This window comes from Mastigoproctus giganteus, chromosome 7, assembly GCF_048544385.1.
Source record: "Mastigoproctus giganteus isolate SK-2022 chromosome 7, ASM4854438v1, whole genome shotgun sequence".
Classification (NCBI taxonomy): Eukaryota; Metazoa; Arthropoda; class Arachnida; order Uropygi; family Thelyphonidae; genus Mastigoproctus; species Mastigoproctus giganteus.
The window spans coordinates 88,752,717-88,777,731 of NC_143581.1; the positions used below are offsets into that span (position 1 = coordinate 88,752,717).

General features: G+C 37.9%; 1 protein-coding gene across 1 annotated transcript in view; it reads right to left on the minus strand.

Annotated features, from left to right (window-relative positions):
* Positions 1 to 25,015, minus strand: part of LOC150083055 (leucine-rich repeat-containing protein 45-like) — a 151,345-nt gene that overhangs the window by 24,220 nt on the left and 102,110 nt on the right. The window lies entirely within an intron of this gene.

Consider the following 25,015-nt stretch of genomic DNA (forward strand, 5'->3'; position numbering starts at 1 on the left):
GTTGATAAGAAGGGGATGAAAACTGTAACTGTGAAGACAAGTGGACATGAAAAGAGCCATTATACAGTTGTTCTAGCTTGTTGTGCCGATGGAACCAAGCTGCCTCCTATGCTGATTTTCAAATGCAAAACAATGGCAAAAGAAGACATTCCTCGAGGAGTGATTGTCCACATTCATGACAAGGGTTGGATGGATCAGGATGGGATGAAGATCTGGTTTGAGAAAGTTTGGAGCAGGAGACCAGGTGGGTGCTTAAACAAACCTGCCCTATTGGTGCTTGATCAGTTCAGGGCACACATAACAAAACACACAAAGAAGATTGCTGCAGAGCAAAAAACAAAACTTGCCTTCATACCTGGAGGCTTGACATTCCTGCTCCAACCACTTGATGTCAGCATTAACAAACCCTTCAAAGCTGCCATGAGAGACAAATGGAACCAATGGATGAAGTCTTCTGGGGAAAATTTGACACCAGCAGGAAGAGTGAAGAAACCAACTATAGGAGAAGTTTGTACCTGGGTGAAAGGATCCTGGGATAATATCAAGATTGAGATCGTTGTCAAGTAATTTAAGAAGTGTGGCAATTCAAATGCCATAGATGGAACTGAGGACGAGACAATATATGAAGACAGTGATTTGTCATCAGACACAGATGAGGACAAGCTAATGGATGGAAGTTTTGACAGTGATGAGTTGTATGAATTTAATGATGAATAAAACTTGAGTTCAATAACTTTTTTTTTTAATAATTTTTTTTAATAATTTTAATGAAAAAAAAAAATGTAATATATTTTTTTTTTCAAATTTCTGGCCCCAAAATTAAGGTGCGTCTTATACATGGGGAAATACGGTACATTGTCATCCACTGCCAATGTGAGAATGAAAATGTGGAATTATTTGTCAAACTATCACTGATAATAAATTATTAGGTTCTTAAAATGTGGTGTAATTTGTGTTCCTTACTGTTAACACTTAATATGCTTGTTAATTAGAAGTATTTATCATAACTGTTCTATCGCCATTTCAAAAAGCACAGTAAAAAAATATATAGTAGAACCCAGATAACAAGTTTTTCAAGGGAGTGGAGGTTTAGAACTTCTTACGAGGGAAAACTTCTTAGAAGGGAAAAACGACTTAAGGGTATGAAATATTAACTACACAAATAAAAATGAAAAGATATGCATACATAAGTTAAATTTCATTTTTAAGTACTATTTCAGAATTTATAAATATTTTACTCTGCCTATGGAAAACATTTTTAAACTGAGGATTTCTAATTGCACAGCATTCCATTCATTAAATTAATTACCAAGTTGGAAGAATGACCTCCTTTGGAGATTTAACATACCTTAAAAGGTCACAATTGCAACAAGACAACAATCCCCTAAGTAATTCAGTGTTGTTCACAACCATCAGATCTTAACACTTAATGTGGTTTACGCAAGTATCCAATTGGATATCGATGAAAACAATTGGGATAAGTCACTTCCATTATATCAAAATGTTTATATTAAAAAAGGTTTTAGTGCGTAGTATCATTTTAGTTCGTAGTAAATCATCAAAGTAGGTGAAATGGCATCATTTTTGTTATATTTCATATTATGAATATCTTCACAATGAGTTGCCCTGATACTGAACTACCATCAACAGTAAATTCTCGAATAGGAAATGCTTCACTAGTGCATTCTCGGCAGATACCACCACCCCTGGGTGGCGTTATCCGCCGAGAATAAGTAACATTAGTCTTCTTCAGTGGTGATCTGTTGCTTATTGGAGGTAATGCAATATCAGGGCAACTTGTTGTGAAGGCATTCACAATATGAGATGTAAAAAACGATGCCATTTCACCTACTTCGGTGGTTTACTATGAACTGAAATGATGATATGCACTAACTCGTTCGATTACCAAAATGTTTATATTGTTTTATATTTTTTAATATAAAAATAAAGAATTTCTATATTTAAAAATTGTATTAAGTGTCATTATAATAATACACTGTGTATTCTTTATCACATACTTTTTATGCAGGAAAGCTTTTTTGCCTGAGAAACTTATGTGGGAAAATAACACATTACAATATATAGAGTTGAAATTGGGAATTAAGAAACCAACCTAGTACAGGGGAAAACTTCTTATGTGGGAATTTCTTTATCCATGTTCTACTGTATTTACTCCTTATCAATGGAATTTTTACAACTGGCATTAAATTAAATTAAATTGCTCAAAGTTCATTACACAGAGCAAGGCAGAAGGTGTTTGGATGTTTATTGGTGCATAAGCTGCTATGGCTATAGTGCACCTATTCATAGAAATGTTAGAAAAATTAAGAATGAAGCCAGCACAATTTTATTTTGGTTCAGAAACCTATTCATAATCAATCATACATTCCAATTTGTTTCAAAAAACAAAAAAGTTGATTAATATGTGCCTCCTCTCTAATGATATGAAGTAATGTCATCAGTTCTCGTAGATTAGCCAGAGAATGAAATATTGAGGTTCGATGTTGTTGATAATGCAGACACTGAGGAGGATCATGGCCTGTGAGTAGATCCTATTCTCATCTGTGAGTGTACCACTTCTTTCCATTGTACTCTCTAAATGCTCGACTGCTAAAATTTTGGGCCCGGTTTCAAGTGGAAGAGACAGAAGATGACTGCCACTTACTTTGAGTATCAACAGGCATAAATGGCAAAGCAGTAAACACATGGTTAAGTCTATTGTTGACTATGAGCTATGAACAAGTCCACAACAGACTCAACCATTGGCAGTATTAACTGCAAGTTATTGAAATATGTTTATGTAAAACCATGTTTATGTTAATGGTTGTCATTATAACTGGATTTACTTTCTAATTCTCCTAAGGCTTGGGGAAGAAAGGTTAAAGAAAATGAAATATCTTAGTAATAGTATTTGCCCTATAGTGCAAAAAAAGCCACAAGCTTTTGCTGCACTGGAACCCCCCCCCTTTGAATTTATTCAAACTCGTCAAACTCTCAGCCTCAACTATATGTGAGGGCAACCTGTTCAAGCAATCAATGACTAGCTGGCTAAAAGAAAACTTCCTACAATCTAATCTAAACCTCAAGCCCTGTAATTTGAATTTTTGACCCCTAGCTCTGGAATTATTTATGACAATGAGAATTCCACCTTCATTCATTTTACTAATCCCTCTCAGAGCCTTGTAAACCTCAATCAGGTCACCTCTGAGGTGCCTAGTTGCCAAGCTCTGTAGTCCATATAGGTGTTTTCCTCATATGGTTATCCTTCCGTCGATCTCACCATTTGAGTTGCCCATCTTTGGACCCTTTCAATAAGCTCAGTGTCTTTTTTCAGATGAGGTCGCCACACTTGGCAAAGTATTGCAAATGTGGTCCTATAATTGCCTTATACAATGGGATTATGACCTCCCTATTTCTAGAGGCCAATGTTTGATAAATCATCAATAGGCCATCATGGGCTTTCCTGGCTGCCTGTTTATACTGTTCAGAAAATTTCATATCTGCTCATATTGAAATTTCCAGAACCCTTTCCTCCTCCACTGTTTTTAATTCAACCCCCATCAAATGTATAATTTATACCTTGCATTTAGCAGCATTAAAACATAGTTGCCACTTCTCTGACAATTTTCAAGTCATCCTGAAGGAACATTACTTGGCACTGATCATTAACAACTCTGCCAATATTTACGTCTTCTGCAAATTTTGACATCACACCTATCCCTTTGTCGATGTCATCTATGAAAATTAGAAACAACAGTGGTCCAAGAACTGATCCTTGAGGGACCCCACTCCTGACATACATCATTCTGAAGAATATCCATTAATCACAACTCTCTGCCTTCTACCCTGCAGCCACCCAGCAATTCATCTTAGAATATTACCAGTAATCCCAATATGTTCAAGCTTATACAGTAACATCTCACGAGAGACACTATCAAATGCTTTGCTAAAATCCAAATAAACTACAGTGTTCTCCCCAGAAAATTTTTCCAGATGGCATTATGAAGTAGCTGGGTGGGGAAGTGTAACACTTCGCAATATTATAAAATTTTCTGTTATTTATAAATGTGACTAATATGTAGGTTAGTGCAAAAGCATAATTTTAACATAGCTATCCACCAAAGTAGTTAAATTAATTAATTAAATTGGCATCGTTTTAGTTATATCTCATATTGTGACTGCCTTCACAACGAGTTGCCATGGTATTGTTCTACCTCAAATAAATAACACTTCACCAGTGGAGAAGACTAGTTATTTATTATCAGCGGATACCACCACCCAGACAGCACCGTTTCAAAGCTTGTCGGCTACTATTCGGTAGGTGGGCAGGTACCCTGGTGTTGCAATAGTGACAACCCAGTTATGAAGTATGACTTCACAATATGAGAGATGCCTGATGGTGTGTAGTGATATAGACTATAAAGTATTTAAGGGCAAAGGCCTCACCGTTTCAAAGCCAACAAACTTTGAAACAGTACTGTCTGGGTGTTGGTATCTGTTGAGAATAAATAACAATAGTCTTCTCCACTGGTGAAGTGTTATTTATTCAAGGCAGTACAATACCATGGCTTGTTTTTTTTTTTTTTTTTTTTTTTAGGAGCATTAGCAACTAAGGCCATATTGCACCGGGATATGCGGTGGTCATTCCCTGACCTTTCCGCATCCTCCGTATTTGGTGGTGACGGGCTGGAACCCCGGTCTAATCAACAAGCGTATGCTATGCACTGCTGCTCCTTCCCACCTGGCTATGGAAGCACCTAATTCATGCTGTCCTTCAGAATGCCATATCTATCTAAATGTCCTGGATTGCACTCTTAATCATTCCCTCTAAGATTTTTCCTACCACCAAAGTCAGACTAACCGGACTGTACTTAGCAACTTTGCTCTTAGAACCACTTTTTATGTATTGGCAATACACTGGCACTTCTCAAAGGAATCTTCTCTAAGCCCAAAGAAGCTATCATAGTTAACCTCAATGATTCAATACTCCCTCGCACTCTCCTTCAAAACTACAGGTTATATGCCATCAACTCTTGCCATTCTTGCCATGCAAGAATATTTGATGATGCTATCGAGGCAGTGTTAGGTGGGTCGGAAAACTGCTAGCTTGGGGGGGTACAAAGACTAATAGATTAACAGTAGCCACTGGCAGAGGTGAAAGTGATTCTTGCAATGCTTCTATTGGAATGAGCAGAAGCCTGAAAAACAAGATGCAGGATATTTCAGAGACTGCTGGGAGTCATTGTGGTACAAGTAAACACATGAGTTGTGTTAGTCTAGCTAAGAATAGAAACAGGTGCATGTATATTTGCGTGTACACCAATGCTAGGAGTTTGGTAAATAAATTTAATGAATTTGAGATATTGCTCAAAGCATCAAAGGCAGATATTGTTGGGATATCAGAGACGTGGTGTCACACAGATATAAGGAATGCAGAACTGGAATTTGGGGAGTACAATGTCTACAAAAAAGGATAGACAGCATAGGAAGGGAGGAGGGGTTATGCTATTAGTTAACACATAAAATCCAAGGAAGTGAAGCCAGTCGACATCGCTGGACAGTGCAGTCGAGTCAGTTTGGTGTGACATAAGCATTGGGAGATCAAAATTGAGAGTAGGAGTGTGCTATAGGCCTAATGACTCTGATGAGTATAATAAGAAACTGTACAGGGAAATAGAGTAGGCCAGTACATCAGAGAGTCTTATAATGGGGGATTTTAATTTCCCAGATATTGACTGGAATTTGTGGGTTGGTCACTCACACACTAGCAAGGCTTTTGTGGATTCATGTTTTCTACATCAGCATGTTCGGGAGACAATAGAGGGAGTAATACTCTTGATTTGATTATCAGTAGTGATTCTTCATGCATTAAGAATCTGCAGATAAAGGAACCACTAGGTGGCAGAGATCACAGTGTGCGGAAGTGGTATTTACTCAAAGAGGTAACTACCATCAGGGGTAAAGGGAAGGGTTATTGCTTTCGTAAAGGCGACTACAATGGTCTGAGACAGTAATTAAATTCTATACAGTGGGATCAACTGAAGATGTTACTAACAGCAAATTCAAAATAGGAAGCATTCAAAGAACTTATCCTGGAAGCTACTAGGCTTTACATACCAACTAAGAAATACTGTTCAAGGTTTAGGCCTAAATGGATGTCAGATGAAGTAATGAGACATATGACAGAGAAGAAAAATGCATGGAATACCTATAAATTAACACGTGGCACAGAAGCCTATGATAGATACAAGTTGATCTGTAACCAAGTTGCAAAGGAGGTTAGGCAGGCAAAGGCAGATTACGAGAAATCTTTGGCAAGGGATGCAAAGAAAATTAGCAAAGAGTTCTTTACTTATGTAAACTCTAGAAGGAAGGGGATGAATGAGATTGGTTCACTTGATATCGATGAGTCAACTGTTGATGATCCTGCTCAGGTAGCTAACAAACTAAGTGAATATTTTGCATCAACATTCACACATGAGGAGTTATTCGGCGAGGGGAATGCCAGAGGTGTATTCAACTCTGGCAGTAAGATAGAGAATCTTGTAATAACTGAGAGTAAAGTGGAGGAGAAATTGTTGAAGATAAAAACAAGAAAGGTACCTAGGGTGGATGGGATCTATCCAGTTATATTAAAGGAGACAGCAAAGGAAGTAAGCAAACCCTTAGCCTACGGTGGTCTGAGACAGTATTGAAATTCTATATGGTGGGACCAACTGATGACGTTACTAACAGAAAATTCAAACTGGGAAGCATTCGAATAATTAATCTTGGAAGCTACTAGGCTTTTCATACCAACTAAGAAATATTGTTCAAGATTTCTTATGTAAACTGTAGAAGGAAAGGGATGAATCAGATTGGTTCACTGGATATTGAGGTTCAACTGTTGATGATCTTGCTCAGGTGGCTAACAAAGTAAATGAGTATTTTGCATCTACATTCACCCATGTGGAGTTATTCATGGAGGGGAATGCCAGAGGTGAGTTAAACTCTGGTAGTGAGGTAGATGATTTTGTAATAACTGAGAGGAAAGTGGAGGAGAAATTGTTGAAGATAAACATAAAAAAGGCACCTAGGGTGGATGAGATCTATCCAGTTATATAATAAAGGAGGAAGCACACGAAGTAAGTAAACCCTTAGCCATAATTATGAGAGCTTCTTTGGACTCAGGGGAGGTACCCATGGACTGGAGATGTGCAAATGTGACCCCAAATTCACAAAGGAGGATCAAAGGGCGACACAAGTAATTATAGACCTTTTAGTTTAACTTCTATTCCAAGAAAATTAATGGAGGCAATGCTTAAAGAAGCACTGCAGGATCATCTAGACAAGACTTCAGTTATAGCTCGGACACAGCATGGTTTTGTTAAGGGAAAGTCTTGTCTGACCAATTTGATTGGATACTATGATGTGGTCACAAAGGAACTGGATGCGGAATAATTTTGATATCATATATTTGGATATTAGAAAGGCTTTTGATACTGTTGCACACAGAAGACTGCTGAACAAACTGGAGCAGTGTGGTACTGGAGGCAAACTGCTGTTATGGATAAAGGGGTGGTTGAGGGGGAGAAGACAGAGAGTGGTAATCAATGGACACTACTCATCGTGGACTAATGTTATTAGTGGAGTTCCTCAGGGTTCAGTGTTGGGTCCATTATTGTTTTCTGTATTTATAAATGATATTGATGACAGTATATCAAGCTTAATGTCCAAGTTTGCAGACGATACAAAGGTTGGCAGGGTTGTCAAGGACACTACTGACACTATGCTGCTGCAACAGGATCTGGAAAGGTTGAGCAGATGGGTTGAGAGGTGGCAAATGAAGTTTAACATTGACAAATGTAAAGTACTATATATGGGAAACAGGAACCCCAGAGCAACGTATCAACTCTGTGGTACTACACTGACAGTGGTAGAGAATGAAAAGGACCTGGGGGTAATTGTGCAGGCAGATATGAAGTTCTCTGAGCAGTGCAGACGGGCTGCAAGAGTAGCTCATGGTGTCTTGTCAATGATATATAGGAATTTTTCTAGCAGGGATAACGAAGTGATTATTCTCTTGTATAAGGCAATGGTCAGGCCACACCTTGAGTACTGTATACAGGTCTGGAGTCCTCATTTCAAGAAGGATGTAGAGCTGCTGGAATGAGTACAGAGAAGGGCAACAAGATTAGTGAATGGAACAAAGGGGTACTCTTACGAAGAAAGGCTTAAGTTTTGCCATAAGTGAATCATAAGTGAATAAAGGCTTAAGTGAATCCCATCAGCACTGAGCATGCTCAGTGCTGATGGGATTCTGCCTCTTGCTCAGAATAATCACCTGAGAGGGCATAAATTCAAATTGAGAAAAGACAGATGTAGGACAGACGTGCGGAAATTTGCCTTTAGCCAGCGGGTTGTTGGTTGGTGGAACAGACTTCCATCCCTTGTCGTGGAAGTTGATAGCCTAAATAAATTTAGGCTATCAACTATCAGGCTAAATAAATTTAGGCTCAGCTGGACAGGTATTTCCGACGAACAGAGGGGTGAAGTGGTTTTTTTTTTTTTTTTTTTGGCTGATACTGTATAAGCTTGCTTTTTTTGCATCATACACCTCTACTAACACTAATGCTTACTCTGAGAGCTTTACTTGTCTTTATGCTCATAAGATTTTCTAAAAAACAATCATTTGTAATTATGACATCACTAATTTCATATGGTTTAGCCTCAGTGGCACAGCCTCTTCTCGGCATGAAGGGTCTTTCATTAGTAAAGACAGATGCAAAATAAATAACTGTTCAATTCATCTGCAACATGAGCTAGGTTGTCTAAGACTTTCCTCACACCCAGTGCACAAGGGTCTAACCTGATTAGTTTTCTTCTTTGTTGTATTTACATGCATGAACTAATCCTTGTTCAAGCATTGGCCTCCCTGACCTTATATGTGGTACTATTACATTTTGTTTTCATTTATTGACATTAAAAAACGTTTTTACTAATTATGCTACTATTTTACTAATTTCTAGCAGGGATAACGAAGTGATTATTCTCTTGTATAAGGCAATGGTCAGGCCACACCTTGAGTACTGTATACAGGTCTGGAGTCCTCATTTCAAGAAGGATGTAGAGCTGCTGGTTTTTCGTTACAAAATTCCAAAAATTTTGTAACGAAAAACCATAATGCAAAAAGCGTTACAAAAGTGACATCTTCAGCTTCTTCCAGAATCAAATTATCGTAACTTGTATTGTTGGAATCATACTTGTATGATGGCAACAACAATTTATCTTCTATTGGACCATATTTAATGAAATTTTGCAAGGAGCTTCATCTTATCTCTATACTAGAAGAAAACTTTCAAACCTCTAAAATTACAGTAGTTTTTCCAGGATAGTAGAATATATGAACATGTGATCAAGGAAATTTTCTCACATAATAAACAGGATAATGTGGATGTATAGCATATCATTGGAAAGCTAAGGAATTTATAAACAGAAATATTAAGGTTTTAAGATACAAGAAAGTTTCAGAAAATGGGAAATGCGTTAATTCGAAAACGCATCTAGTTTCAAGCGAAGTGGTGTTATCATCATCATTACCATCATTAGCCATATGGTGCAAGGAAGCTTGAGGCTTATACTCACCAGATGTGAGACGCTGGGTTTTTGTTTTCAGATTGTATGTAATTTTTTTCTTTACGATTAAACTGTGAGGCTGGAAAAGAGTTCTGCACATTTATGAAAACATTCTTCAACTTGGACATGTCATTAGCTCTTTTGATTTTTAAAACTACACATAATGGAATTTTTTTTTTTTTTTTTTTTATGTAAACCCCAAACACGAGAGATATTAAAACCTATAGTACTTAGTACCATGCTTGAGTTGGAGGTTGAGAAGATGAAAGAAGATATTTGTTGACACTGGACTTGAACTTCCGTAGACTGTAATTTTCAGGAAATACATATAAAGGAAGGTTGTTCCAGAAAATGGCAGTTGAATGGATAAATGAGGAAGATGAAAAGTTGGTTCTGTGAGTTTGAAGTTGGACAGTAAATGGATGTTGGCTGGTGGCAGCACGTGTCGGACTGTTTTGAGAGAGAGAGAGAGAGAGAGAGCAGGAATTATAGAAGCCAATTCAGAAGAACAGTGCCCATGGAAATATCTGTAGAAGAGGCAGCAGAAACAGTATGTCTATTATGAGACAGCGAGTGGAGAGACTCTGTTACAGATGAATTATTAATTAACCTAACTGCCCTCTTCTGAACGGAATCAAGGAGCCTGAGAGAGGTTTTGGGGGCACTACCCCAGATGTGGGAACAATATTCAATGGTAGGGCAGATTTGTGATTTGTAAAGCGTTAACAGCTGTTTGGAAGAAAAGAAAACCAAGTTTTATAGATGCAGAGGAAGCAATATTCGTAATGTGCTTGTGCCAAGAGAGATTAGAAGTCAGGATAATCCCCAAAAGAGATATATCATTTTGCTTAGAAATCGAAGTGTCACCAAAGATAGGTATAGGAGCAGAAGAATCCTTTTTGCAAGATATAAGACAAGACTGAGTTTTAGAAGGATTTAAATCAATTAAGTTGTGTTGCACAACTGGAGATCGGCATTTAAGGAATTGGTAGCAGATTTTCGAGAAGTTGAAGCTGATAGAAGGGAACAGGTATCCTGTGTGTTATCAGACATTCAGCCAAAAACACTGATGGATCCAGTATCTCTCTATTACAGAAGATTTAGGAGAAGTCCGGTTGGCCTGCCTCCCTAAAATCCACTCATGCACACCTTCTCAATGGTAAGCTCTGTTACGTCTCTTAGGTGGCAACGAACGTGTAGAGTGGTTCTCTTCAAGGTGCCTGGTCAGCGTGAAGAGGAAAAGACCAAACCCTCCAGCATATGACAGCACAACAAAATAAATTGCACTCAGTCCCCAGCAGCTTTCACTCTCCCTCTTACGGCTGCGAGAGGATCAGAGTGGAAGCAGAGGGTGCTAAGAATCTCTGGGTACGACCAGGCTGCCATGCACGGAAACTGAACTTGGCCTGTTATAATGTAAGATCACTCATCGGTGAAGACAGGATATATTAGAGCTGGAAAAGGAATTAGAAAATGTGAATTGGAATATCATCGGTTTGGCTGAAACAAGAAGAAGAAGAAATGAATCACTTATAAGTTTATCAAGTGGAAATCTGCTGTACACCAGTGGAAACAGTGAAAGGAGTGAAGGTGGAGTTGGCTTTCTGGTCCATAAAGATTTTAAAAACAACATTTTGGAATTCAAAAGTACATCACCAAGGGTGTCAAGACTAATACTCAAGATTTCTAAGAGGTACAAGCTAAAGATTATAAGGATTTATGCACCAACATCGAGCCATGATGATGAAGAGGTTGAAGAAATGCACACCAAAATTGAGAGTCTTCTAAATGAGCAGAAAACCCACTAAACTATTATTATGGGGGACTTCAATGCTAAGGTTGGAAAAAAACAAAACAGCACAGAAAAGGGAAATATAGGAAATTTTGGAATTGGTGAAAGAAATAAAAGAGGTGAAAGACTTGTGGAATTTGCAGAATCTCAAGGACTGTCAGTAATGAACACTTTTTTCAAGAAAAGGGTGAACAGAAAGTCGACATGGAAGAGTCCAAATGGATTAACTACTAATGAAATCGACTTCATCCTCACTAACAGAAGATATATTTTGAATGATGTTACCATCCTGAATAAGGTATATGTTGGAAGTGATCACAGAATGGTAAGATGTACACTTGATATAGATGTAGGAAAGGAAAGGAAAAAACTGACTCGAGAAAATAATACAAAGGTCTTTGAGATAACAGAAGAGGAGAAAAAGCAGTGTATACTGGAACTTAAGAACAAGTTTGAGCTTTTGCAGACTGCTCAGGATCAAGATATCGACGAGGAATATTACAACTTCCTGAAAGTGATAAAGCGCAAGAAACCTATAGGGAAAAAGAAATCCAAAGAAGAAAAAATTAGTCAAGAAACACTTGTCATGATGAACCGAAGACGACAAACGAGGGGCAAGAAAAACACTGACAGGGAGAAAATTGAGTATACTGAGTTATGCAAAGCCATTAGAAACAGACTCAGAGAGGACATAAGAAGATTTAACACAAGAAAAGTAGAACAAGCATTAAGGGAAAACAAAGGATTTAAATCAGCAGCCATGAGCAGTAATACAGAAAGACAAAAGGTACTGAAACTGAAGAATAGCAATGGTGTGCTTATAAACAGCAGAGAAGGCATAATTCAAATAGCAGAAGACTACTATAGAGAATTATACAAGGAGCAGGGGAAAGACGCCAGCAGTGGGGAAGATGGATTGCAAAGTAGCAACACATACAACATACCCGATATTCTTCCTGATGAAGTAGAACATGCATTGAAGAAAATGAAGAATCAGAAAGCCCCGGGGGGGAAGATGAAGTTACTGTAGAGCTGTTAAAATTGGGAGGAAGAGACATAACACAAAAACTGGCAAGGCTCTTCACAAAGTGCATTAGAAAAGGTGTGACGCCTAAGCAGTGGAATAATGCAATCATAGTTTTGCTGCATAAGAAAGGAGATAAATCAGAAATTGGAAATTATAGACCAATTAGCTTGTTATCCCACATCTACAAGTTGTTCACAAGGGTCATTACTAACAGTTTAGAAAGAATACTTGATGAGAATCAACCGAAAGAGCAAGTTGGCTTTAGGACAGGATTCTCAAGTATGGATCACCTTCACGTAATATCACAGCTAATGGAGAAAGCAAATGAATATAAAACACCATTATGCCTGGCATTTGTGGATTATGAAAAGGCATTTGACTCCATATAGCATAAGGCAATGTTTCGGGCACTTGAAAGACAAGGCATAGATACCCCATATATTATGAAGAAAATATATGAGAGTGCTACCTCCTTTATTAGACTAGACAAAGACAGTAGGAAATTTAAAATCGAGAAAGGAGTTCGACAAGGAGACACAATATCTCCGAAGCTGTTTACTGCTGCCCTTGAGGAAGCTTTCAGAAGATTAGACTGGTCGCAGAAAGGAGTCAATGTGAACAGAGAGTACCTAAACCATTTATGATTTGCAGATGACATTGTGGTCATAAGCCACGATCCCAAAGAATTAGAAGAAAATCTTAATCAGTTATGCACAGTCAGTAAGGATTTTGGACTAAAGATGAATATGGCTAAAACAAAAGTAATGATGAACAAGTGTGCCACGGAAAGGGAAATAATGATTGAAGGAGCAGTAATTGAAAAGGTGGAGTCATATACTTATCTGGGACAAGTTATTAGCTGTAATAATGATAAATGGCTGGAAGTCAAGAGAAGAATAAATTTTGGATGGATAGCATTCAGGAAATATAGTCACATACTGAAGAGCAATATACCAGTTTGTCTGAAACGTAAAATAATGAACCAATGTATACTCCCCACCATGACTTGTGGAAGTCATGGTGGGGAGTATACATTGGGCACTCACCAAAAGAATTGAAGAGAAGCTGAGAACTACACAGCGAAGAATGGAACGAATTATATTGGGAATCAGACTGTTAGATAAGAAGAGAAATACATGGATTAGGCAGCAAACTCAAGTAAAGGACATTCTTATCAAAACTAAAGAACTAAAATGGTCTTGGGCAGGACACATAGCTCGAAGACATGATGACAGATGAACTAAGAAAATAACAGAATGGTATCTAAGAGGAGCTAGAAGAAAACCTGGAAGACAAAGGCGGAGATGGATAGATGAAATTCATGAGTTTGTGGGTAATAAATGGATGGCCAATGCTCAAAACAGAAGGAACTGGAAAGTTGCTGGAGAGGCCTTCATCCTGCAGTGGATTGAAAATGGCTGATGATGATGAGCAGAACAAGGTTTCTTAAAAATGGAAAGTGGAATGCAATGTGCTATCATCGGCAAAACTATGGATAGGATTTCCAATCAATGGAAGTAGATCATTAATATACAAGAGGAAAAGTGTGAGGGAAAGAACTGCACCTTGGGGGACACCGGCATTAGTGGAGATGTTAGAAGACAGGGAGCCATCTACCATCACCCTCAGTGAGCGATCAGAGAGAAAACTGGATAACCAATTACAAAAAACAGTTGGCAAACCATACGATGGAAGCTTGTTTACAAAAAACAGTTGGCAAACCATAAGATGAAAAGCTTGTTTAGAAGACCTTTATGCCAAACACGATTGAAAGCCTTTGAGATGTCAAGAGGAACTGCTTGTGTTTCACTGAACTTTTCCATTGAATTAGTCCATAAATGGGTAACATAAACCAGAATAATCACCAGTTGATCGACCCTGACGGAATCCATACTGGCGATCGTTGATCAGATAACCTGATCAATGATCAGAAAGTTGATCAGATCGGATTAACTATAAATGGTGTATTTAGTCATGAACTAAAATTATATATCCTACTTCACAGACCAATACTTTCAGGAACCGATATGTAATTATTATTAATAAAATAAAAACATTGTTATATTATTATCCATGAATTTTATTAATATCTAAAAATTAAAACGTGTTTAATGCCTATGACTCTTAAATGAAAACATGTTAAATATTCTAGTGGCAGGACACATTATGTACCTGGTACAGAATTTTTACTTTTTTTCCATTTATTAATACACGCAGTTTACATATATTCATATATATACAAAACTTACATAGAAGATTTATATACAATTATATATACATTTCCATTCACATCATCCAGGGCTTGTGTGTGTGTGTGTGTGTGTGTGTGTGTGTGTGTGTGTGTGTGTGTGTGTGTGTGTGTGTGTGTGTGTGTGTGTGTGTACATGTATAATGGTGCAATAGCCCATCTCCAGCTTTGTTCTCTGTGATGGTGCAGAAACTCAGGGCCACTTTGCCACCAGGGAGCAGCCAACAATTCGGCAGTTGCCACCTGGTGCCCATCCCTAGGCACAATGGGATGCCAGCAATAAAGAAAAAAAAAAAAAACAAAACTAGTGGCATCGTTACCCACAGTAGTACCACTATCTATTTTAAGGTAAACATGGTACTCGAAAATTAGAGCAATTTAACATTTATCACTACTTAAATACTTAGTTTACTCATAATAGTGCTGAATCCAAATAAGGTCAGGAGTAGCACCAAAGTGAGTATAGCTTTTAACATTATGTTATATACACTATTTACAAAATAAACATTTAGTTGTTGCCAAGGCCCAACTCCGGCAAACATGACGGCAACCATCACAGCATCTTATGTTTAATGTTTTCTCCAAAACTGAAGGATTACAAGTCCTAACCTCAGAGCCATGTACTTACACAAAATCATAGCTATAGTTTAATTGTAATTAGTACATGCTTGGGTCAGTCTCCAAAGCAGATCAGATGTGTCCAATAGATAATATCCAAGATAGAAAAAGCAGAAAGTTCTTTGTCTCCAGTTTTGTCCAAAACAACAATGTTGATAGTATACAGAGACGGTGAACGCATTTCGCTTGAAGTCCACATCCAAGAAGTCAGAGTCAATAGAGTCCTAGTCACACAAGATCTAGAAATCACATCCGTTGTTTTATACTATGGTTCTAAGTTAGGTGATGTAGCACAACATGGCAACTATGCCCCAAAGCTGATATCCATCTATTATTTTAGATTTTCAAGATCTATTATGTAAATTACCTAGCAGTTTGAGCTCTTGGCTCAATTCTCTTCTTGAAAGCCAAGGTGGAGAAAAAATCTGTAATGCCTTGAAATTAGTTTTATTTTCTGCAAGTACTATTACAGATCAACTTGTACCTGTTGTAGACTTCGTCGCACCAGGCGACGAAGTCTACAACAGAGCGATACTTTTCATCGCTCTGTAACTGTCCCATGATATCTTTTTTTGCTCTATTTGACCAGCCAGCTCCGCAGTTATCCATTTTAGTATTCAGCTCCTGCAATCTTAAAGATATGTATATGTTCATGGCTTCTATGATTTTTGCTTTAAAAGTATTCCATAATTCAAATGTACTCACCATCCCTCGATAATCTGCCCAATTCACAGATACCATATAGTACCTTAAACTATCAAAGCCGCCTCTTCTGAAGTTAAAATCCATGCCTTTACTTTTAACTACTACTACATCTTTCTTAATTTTCCAATTGATGATCGTGTGATCACTTTCCGACAATGGTTCTTCTACTTCAGCGGTTCCCAACCTTTTTTGACTTGCAAACCCCTTCCAACATAATATTTTTATTGTGAATCCCCTAAGCCTATATTCTCTGAAATTGTATAAAAGTACTGAATTTTTATTAAAAAATATTTCTAGTACTACGTTTTTATAAGCAACATTGCATATTAATAAAAATTATTATTAAATATTATTTATATTTTGTAAAGCAGTTATTAATCAGTCCAAACTAGATTTCGAACAGGCTACGAATAGAAAACTTGCTTCTTGTCCAAATGGTAGCCGAGTATTCTGGTCTCTTTCCAAAACTATTTGTTGCAATTTTTGCCCAACTCTGTTCCCACCTCTGTCAAAACCAGATGGTTCTGTTGCGACATCAGCCAAAGATAAAGCTGCTAGAATCCTATTTTTCTTCCAATGAATGTATTGATGATTTTGGTAAATCACCTCAAACCGTTCCCAGTACACTCCATTCAATGAATCCTGGGTTTTCTGTCAAAAGGATGTCAGAAGGATTTTGATGAATCTGATGCTACGAAAGCTCCAAGTCCTGGTGGTATTTCTACACTTCTTAAAACCTGTGCAACTGAACTTGCTCCTGTTTTGTGTCGTCTTCTTTCATTTTCTTATTCCAAAAGTGTTTTTGCTTCTGCTTAGAAATTTGCTCATATCCAGCCAGTTCCTAAAAAGGGTGACAAATCCCTTCCATCCAATTATCGTCCCATTGCGATTACTTCTATCTTTCCAAAGTAATGGAGAAATCAATTAACTGCCAACTCTTAAACTATCTGGAAATCTTTCACCTGGTCAACAATTGCCAATATGGATTCCGTCAGTGTTGTTCCACTAGTGATATTCTAGCTTATGTTACCCATTTATGGACAAATTCAATGGAAAAGTTGACATTTCAAAGGCTTTGATCGTGTTTGGCATAAAGGTCTTCTTGTAATTGGGTATCCAGTTTTCTCTCTGACCGCTCACTGCGGGTGATGGTAGATGGCTCTGTCTTATGACTTCTCCACCTAATGCTGGTGTTTTTTAGGTTTAGTTCTTTCTCCCACTCTTTTCCTCTTGTATATTAATGGCCTTCTTCCATTGACCGGAAATCCTATCCATAGTTTTGCTGATGATAGCGCATTGCTTTCCACCTTTCAGTTTGAGAAACTCTGCCCTGTTCAAATAGCTTAAACTTCTCGATTATTCTCTGCCAAATCTTTAAATGCTGATCTCCAGGCAATTTTCCAGTAGGCCAAAGAAAAATTAATTGCAATCCTTCTAAAACTCGGTCCTGTCTTATATCTCGCAAATAGGATTCTTCTGCTCCCATGCTTATCTTCGATGACACTGCAATTTCTAACCAAGATCTTGGGATTACCCCGACTTCTAATCTCTCTTGGCACAAGCAGGTTGCAAATATTGCTTCCTCTGCATCTAAAAAAATGGGTTTTCTCTTTCGCTCTTGGTGTTACTTTTCATCCAACCAGTTGTTTACTCGGTAGAAATCGCAAACCCACTCTACCATGGAATATCGTTCCCACATCTGGGGCGGTGTCCCCCAAACCTCTCTCAGGCTTCTAGATTCCATTTAATACAGGACAGTTAGGTTAATTAATGTCTAATCTGTAAGAGTCTCTCTCCGCTGTCTCATAGACTGCAACATACCTTTTCTGTAGATAGTTCCATGGGAACTGTTCTTCTGAATTTGTTACTATAATTCTACCTCTCTCTTCCAACCCATCCAGACTCATTCCACAACCAGTCAGCATCATTTACTGTCCAACTTCAAACTCACAGAACCAACTTTTCTTCTTCATCGTTTATTCATTCAATTTCGGTTTTCTGGAGCAACCTTCCTCCATACATATTTGCTGAAAATTACAATCCACAGAAGTTCAAGTTTAATGTCAATAAGTGTCTTCTTTCATCTTTTCAACCTTCAACTCCTGCACGGTACGAAGTACTATAGGTTCTAAAAAAAGTACCTATAAATAACAATGATCCTTAAGAATAAAAAAAAAGTATGGAAAACATATTTAAAAAAGGTTGTTTAGGGATGGGTAATGCACTCCCACCATTTCTACTACCCAGTTAGTATGCATACAGCGTTTGATTATATCTCATGTTGTGAATACCTTCGCAACGAGTTGCTGAGGTATTGCACTACTCTGAATAAGTAACTTCACCAGTGGAGAAGACCAATGTTACTTATTCTCTGCAGATACCATAACCGTTACGAAGCTTGTTGGCTTACTCATCAGTGGGCGGGCAGGTACCATGTTATTGCAATAGATACAACCAGGTTATGAAGTATAACTCCATAATATGAGAGATGCTTGGTGGTGTGCATGGTTTAATCTAAAACTATTTCTTGACTAAATGCCTAAGAGTATGAAAAAGGTTGTTTAGGCATGGGTAATGCACTTCCATCATTTCTACTACTCAGGTAGTATCAATGCATTGTTTGATTATATCCCGCATTACCCATACATAAACAACCTTTTTCATACTCTTAGACATTTAGTCAAGAAATAATTTTAGATATTTATTTAACATGATATACTGTAAGATAATAAAGTAATTATAAGGAACTGTGGGAGATGTGGTTTCTTTCTTTGGCAATTCTTTACTTTTTATTTAATTTTATTTTACTTTGTTTATTTTTAGTTATATTTTGTCGTTCACAATAATATACCTCAGATAGTTTTTAAATTCTGTACAGTGGGATCAACTGACGATGTTAACAACAGTAAATTCTAAGTGGGAAGCATTCAAGGAATTAATCGTGGATGCTACTAAAAGTTTCATACCTACTAAGAAATATTGTCCAAGGTTTAGGCCTAAATGGTTATCTAATGAACTAATGAGACTCGTAACAGAGAAACAAAATGCATGGGATGCATATAAATTATCAAGCGACTCAGAAGCCTATGGCAGATATAAGCCAGTCTGTAATCAGGTCACAAAGGAAGTTAGACAGGCGAAGGCAGATTAAGAGAAATTCTTGATCATTCATGTATTACGAATTTGCAGATGAAAGAACCACTAGGTGGCAGTGATCACAGTGTACTGACGTGGGATTTACTTAAAGATTTAATTACCATCATGAGGTAAAGGAAAGGGTTTTTGCTTCTGTAAAGGCGAGTACAGTGGTCTCCGACAGTTTTTAAATTCTGTACAGTGGAATCAACTGATGATGTTACCAACAGTAAATTCTAAGTGGGAAGCATTCAAGGAATTAATCGTGGATGATACTAAAAGTTTCATACCTATTAAGAAATATTGTTCAATGTTTAGGCCTAAATGGTTGTCAAATGAACTAATAAGACTCGTAACAGAGAAGAAAAATGCATGGGATGCATACAAATTAATACATGACACAGAAGCCTAAGATAGCTACAAGTTGATCTGTAACCAAGTTACAAAGGAGGTTAGGCAGGCGAAGGCAGATTACGAGAAATCCTTGGCAAAAGATGCTAAGAAAAACAGCAAGGATTTCTTTACTTATATAAACTCTAAAAGGAAGGGGATGAATCTGATTGGTCCACTTGACATCGATGGTTCGACTGTTGATGATTCTGCTCAGATAGCAAACAAACTGAATGAGTATTTTGCATCTACATTCACACATGAGGAATTATTAAGGTTTGAAAATGGCAGAAGGTTATCAAATTGTAGCAGGATACTTAATGATTTTGTAATAACTGAAAGCAAAGTGGAGGAGAAATTGTTGAAGTTAAACATAAGAAAAGCACCTGGGGTGGATGGGATCTATCCAGTTATATTAAAGGAGGCGGCAAAGCAACTTAGCAAACCCTTAGCCATAATTATGAGAGCATCTTTGGACTCAGGTGAGGTTCCCACCGACTGGAGATGTGCAAATATATCCCCAATTCACAAAGGGGGATCAAAGGGTGACACGAGTAATTACAGACCAGTTAGTTTAACTTCTGTTCCGGGTAAAATAATGTAGTCACTGGTTAAAGATGGATTGCAGGATCATCTAGACAAGACTGCAGCAATAATTCAGACGCAGCATGGGTTTATTAAGGGAAAGTCTTGTCTGACAAATTTGATAGGATATTATGATGTGGTTACAAAGGAACTGGATGCAAAAAATAATTTTGATATCATATATTTGGATTTCAGGAAAGCTTTTGATACTGTTGTGCATGAAAGACTATTATACAAATTGGAGCAGAATGGTATTAAGGGTAAGTTGCTGCAATGGATAAAAGGATGGTTAAGTGGGAGAAGACAGAGGGTGGTAATCAATGGGTGCTGCTCTTCGTGGACTAATGTTATTAGTGGAGTCCCACAGGGTTCGGTGTTGGGTCCACTGTTGTTTTGTATATTTATCAATGATATTGATGAAGGTATATCAGGCTTAATGTTGAAGTTTGCAGATGATACAAAGGTTGGCAGGGTTGTTAATGACAGTAATGGCAGTGGGCTACTGCAATAGGATCTAGATAATTTGGGCAGATGGGCTAAGAAGTGGCAACTGAAGTTTAACCTTGACAAATGCAAAGTACTGCATATGGGTAGAAGTAACCCCAGAGAAACGTACCAACTGTGTGGTACTACACTTAAGGTGGTAGAAAATGAAAAAGACCTGGGAGTAATTGTGCAGGCAGATATGAAGTTTTCTGAGCAATGCAGACAGGCTGCCAGGACAGGTCATGGGGTTTTGTCAATGATATATAGGAATTTTGCTAGCAGGGAAAAGGAGGTGATTATCCCTCTGTATAAGGCAATGGTCAGGCCACGCCTTGAGTACTGCGTACAGGTTTGGAGGCCTCATTTTAGGAAGGATGTAGATTTACTTCAGCGTGTAAAGAGAAGGGCAACAAGATTGGTGAGGGGAATGAAGGGATCCTCTTACCAAGAGAGGCTTAAGTTCTGCAAATTGCAGTGGCTGGAGACTAGGCACCTGCGCGGTGATCTGATTGAGGTAAATAAGGCCTTGAATGGGTTGAGCACGCTGAATTCTGATGGGATCCTTCCACTTGTTCAGATTACTAACCTAAGGGGGCATAAATTCAAATTAAGAAAAGACAGATGTAGAATAGATGTGCGGAAATTTGCCTTTAGCCAGCAGGTGGTTAATTGCTGGAACAAACTTCCATCTGTCGTGGAAGTTGATAGGTTGAATAAATTTAAGGAGGAACTGGACAGGCATTTGGAGGGAATGGTGTGATTTTTTTTTTTTTTTTTGGCTGATGCTGCATAAGCTCATACACATGCTTTCTTGCATCACATGCCACTACTACTACTACTACCACCTATGTAAATCTAAGCAGACGCCATTACAGAATTTTTAGTGTGACCCCCCCCCGAACACTTTCGTGAATCCCCAGGGGTTCACGAAACACCGGTTGGGAACCGCTGCTCTACTTTAAGCCATGTGATATCAACTGACTTGTGATTAATGATGCTGCTACAAATAATAATCATCTAGTTTATTTAAAAAAGTTTTTCCTCATCATGAGTTTCCCCCCCACTTATTCCAATCAATTTCGGGCAGATTAAAGTCACCCATAATAAGACATTCCTGCTTACTTGCCTGATCCATCTGCATATAAAGACTCTTGTCATATTCTTCAGAATCTTCTGGTCTGTAGATTACTCTCACCCTCATTGTTCCTTTGCTTTCAACTAACTCACACCACACAGATTCTATGCTGGCAGACATAACTTCAGACTCAGCAAAAGCTCCACCCAGAAACTGTCATCACCAATTTCTGGGTGGAGCCACTTTTTTGTTAGCCTTATTATAGCAGCATTAGTTGTCCTGAACAAGAGTTAAAATTCAGCTGTTTTATTTACAACACTTGTGACACACCCCTTGAAGTTATTTAGGTTTCTATCCCAAGCTATATCTTCCCTCTCATTTGAAACACTGCTACCCTCAACATCTTATCAACATCAAATGCTGTGGCAACTAACAAGAATTCATGAGGTGGGTGCAAGCATTACTTTGATCCATATCATCAGATAAACGCAGAGCTAAATTACCCTCTTCCCCCTAACTAGTAGTTTCCCACAAACCCTTAAGGTATCCTTAATGATAGTGTCAAAAATACTTGCACCACAGAAGTGGTGCAAGTATTTTTGAATACCATCTCTACAAAATAGATTCCTATTACCTACAAATGCGGCGCCTCCGTTGCCGGGTGGGAAGGAGCAGCAGTGCGTAGCACACGCTTCTTGATTAGACCAGGGTTCAAGCCCGTCACCACCAAATACGGAGGATGCAGAAACGTCAGGGAATGACCACTGCACCGGAGCAATATGGCCTTAGTTGCTAATGCTCCTAAAAACCAAAATAACAACAACAACCTACAAATGCGGGCCACACTGATAAAACTTTCCCCCCTAGAGCCTTGCAGATTCCCTTGTTGAAATATCTTATATAGAAATAAGAAAAAAAAAAAGGTGGTGAAAGTAAGAAATTAAATTACTTAAAAAAAACAAACTGAAGAATGGGATAAAGAAATATATTATTTCTTAACAGAACTGAATAGAATAGGAAATGATGTGATAATTATTCAGTACTTTTATAAAATCCATTATAATCTCTACATATTAAGTTTCTTAATCTTTTGTTCAGGTCTGTCATCAGGTCATCCAAGAATCTTTCTTGCCTTTCTCTGAATCTGCCTAATTTCAACCCTAGCTTCTTCTTTTTTTTTTTTTTTTTTTTTATAAGCAATCAATTCAGTTGTAATTGTGTGTTTTTGGAATTTATTCCTTGCACAATTTTGTCATTTTTGCTTTTGCACATTCTGTATTCCAGAAAGAGTTATAACGCACCTGTCTTCGTATACTCATTTGAGGTATTCTTGCTTCTGAAGCCACAATTGTTCACTGATATACATGGCAGAATTATTTATAGAGTGAGAGTCACGATTAATTGTTATATAACTTGATTAATCACATATATTCGCTCCAATCAGGTTTCTTAAAATTCCATATTATCTTGATTCTGTGTGTGAATCAACTGCATTTTTATTGCACAATATATTAGAAAATTGTCACTACTGTGAAAATAACTTAATACAGACCATTCTATATGGGGGTAATTATGCAGTTAGATATGAAGTTTTCTAAGCAGTGCAGACATGTTGCCATAGCAGCTTGTGGAGTCTTGTCAATGATATACAAAAACTTTGCTAGCAGGGATAAGGAGGTGATTATCCCTTTGTATAAGGCAATGGGCAAGCCAAACCTTGAGTACTGCATATAGGTCTCGAGGCCTCATTTTACAAAGGATGTAGAGCTGCTGGAATGAGTACAGAGAAGGACTACAAGATTGGTGAAGGTGACAAAGAGTTGCTCTTACCATGAAAGACTTAAGTTTTGCAAATTGCAGCATCTAGAGACTAGGCGCCTGCGAGGTGATCTGATTGAGGTGTATAAGGCCTTGAATGGTACTGATGAGATTCTTCCTCTTGCTCATATTCCGCACCTGAGGAGGCATAAATTCAAAGAATTGTGGATGAAATGGGAAGGTGTTTTTTTTCCTTTTTTTGGCTGTATAAGCTCACTTTCTTGCATCATATGCTTCTACTAATGCTAATGAGCTGTTCAAGGCTTTGACTGGGTTGAGCAACTCCTCAGTGCTGATGCAATTATTTCTCTTGCTCAGACTATGCACATGAGGGGGCACAAGTTCAAATTGAGAAAGGATAGTTGCACATCAGATGTGCAGAAGTTTGCTTTTAGCCAATGGGTGCTTGATAGTAACAAATTCAATGAAGAACTAGACAAATTATTTGAGGGATTAATAGGTGAAATGGAATTTTTTTTTTTGCTGATGCTGTATAAGTTTGCTTTTTTGCATCATTTTCCACTATTAATACAAGGGGTGATCATTTAATTTGCAAACTGGTATAAAATTTTATGTTTACCATTCAAAATTTTCATAACTGCTGCTAGAGGTGCTCTCCGTGATCGCTAATGAGCAGACATGTTGCATGCTAGTACTTGTCGAGCTGGTGTTGCACGAAGATAGTTTTTTTAGCTGTGTGTCACTGATGATTGCTTTGAAGCAAACATCATGTCTGACATACAGATTGAACAGCGATATGTGATTCGTTATTGTGTCAGATGGGGCTAAAATACACTGAAAACAGTTAAAGAGATGAATGAAGTGTATGTATTGTGTGTCTTGGTAGGGCTGCCATATTTAAATGGCACAAGCGATTCAGTGAAGACTGTGAGTCCGTTGCAGATGACCCACGACCACCTGGTCAGCCTTCCTCATCAACAACTGAAAAAATCGCAAAAGCTCAGGATGAAGACAGCAAATTACACTTCATGAATTAGCTGTTAGAATGTCCACTTCACATGGTAGTGCATGCAATATTGTGAAAGATCACCTGAAAATGTGTTGTGAATCTGTGCCCATTGGATTCCATACAATTTGACTCCAGGACAAAAACAGCAAAGAGTAGACTTGGCCAAAGAAATGCTTGATTGTTTTGAAACAAAGGGTCAAAATTTCTTAAATTGCATAGTGACTTGTATGAAACTTGGATTTTTCACTATGATCTAGAACAAAACAACAGTCGAGGGAGTGGAATTTAGCATTCGAATTCAACAAGACCTAAGAAATTCCAAACTTCTCGTTTGGCTGACAAACAAATGGTTCTTGCGTTTTTTGACATAAAAGGCATTCTTGTTACACATTTTGTGCCTTGTGGAACAACTATGAATAAGAAAGCATACTCTGAGGTTCTCAGAGTAAATCTTCACCATGGCATTCATGAGAAACATCAAGAACTTTCCAGTGTGAAATAGTTTCTCCCTCAAGACACTGCCAGGCCCCATACACCGATGAGACAACCGG